We start from the raw sequence: 1,336 nt of genomic DNA on the forward strand, positions 1-1,336 counted from the left end.
GTCATTCATTAATATGTGTGTGTGTGTACGTGTGTGTGTGTGTGTGTGTGTGTGTGTATGTGTGTGTGTCTGTTCGCTTGTATGTATGTATTTATGTATGTTTATTTGTTTGTGTGTATGATTCGCGGATCGTTTTGTTTATAATTAAAGTTTTGAAAACACCAGATATGGCGCGCGAATGTTCATGCGGTTTATACCTATTAACGTTCTAATTTACTTGTTCGGTTAAATGCTTTGAAAATTAATTAATTTATTAATTTATTAATTTATTAATTCATTCATTCATTCATTCATTCACTCATTCATTTGTTCATTCATTCATTCATTCACTCACTCACTCACTCATTCACTCATTCACTCACTCGCTCACTCACTCGCCCGCTCACTCATTCGTTCGTTCGTTCGTTCATTCATTCATTCATTCATTCATTCATTCATTCATTCATTCATTCACATATTCATTCATTCATTCATTCATTCAGTCATTCATTCATTCATTTGCAATGGCATCGATGCTAGCTATCTAAGATATTAAGCAAATGTGTATGTATGTGTGGTGTAAAAAAATATACACACAGAAATGTAATTCTAGTATTACTGTTGTTGTTGCTATTATTATCATTAATTATTTATATTATTATTATTCATTATTATATATTAATAATATGATTGTTGGTTTTATTCTTATTATTCCATAATTTTTAAAGAGCTGTTTTGATTTTACAATTTTTTCTTCTAAATTATTTTTCCTCATTGTTTTTATAACTTTATTTGCACCGAAGGATAAATTATCATTATTATTATTATTATTGTTATTATTATTATTTATTATTATTATTATTATTATTATTATTATTATTATTATTATTATTGTTAGAAGTAGTAGTATTAGTAGTAGCAGTAGTAATTATAGTAGTAGTAGCAGCAGCAGTAGTAGTAGCAGTACTATGTTGTTGCTTTATTGTTATTTGTATTATTATTGTGGTTATTATTATTATTGTCGTTATTATTATTATTATTATTATTATTATTATTATTATTATTTATTTATTTTCCTTCTGTCTAGACATGGAAGTTTAATTTTATGTTTTTTTTTAGTTTTTCATCGTTGGAAAGTATATTAGAGAAAAATTATTTTTCTCCATCCTGGCGTTTTTGTCACTTTGGAAACTGTATTAGCCCGTATCTGATAGTAATTAAACGCCAAAAAAATGACCATTTATACAACAACAACAACAACATCAACATCAACAACAACAACAACATCAACAACAACAACAAACAACATCAACAACAACAACAAAGACGACAACAAACAACAACAATAACCATGAAT

General features: G+C 26.8%; 1 protein-coding gene across 1 annotated transcript in view; it reads right to left on the minus strand.

Annotated features, from left to right (window-relative positions):
• Window positions 1-1,336, minus strand: part of HELRODRAFT_182763 (hypothetical protein) — a gene marked incomplete at both ends in the record, with an annotated part of 28,460 nt that overhangs the window by 14,176 nt on the left and 12,948 nt on the right. The window lies entirely within an intron of this gene.

Source organism: Helobdella robusta, assembly GCF_000326865.2.
Source record: "Helobdella robusta unplaced genomic scaffold HELROscaffold_92, whole genome shotgun sequence".
Lineage (NCBI taxonomy): Eukaryota > Metazoa > Annelida > Clitellata > Rhynchobdellida > Glossiphoniidae > Helobdella > Helobdella robusta.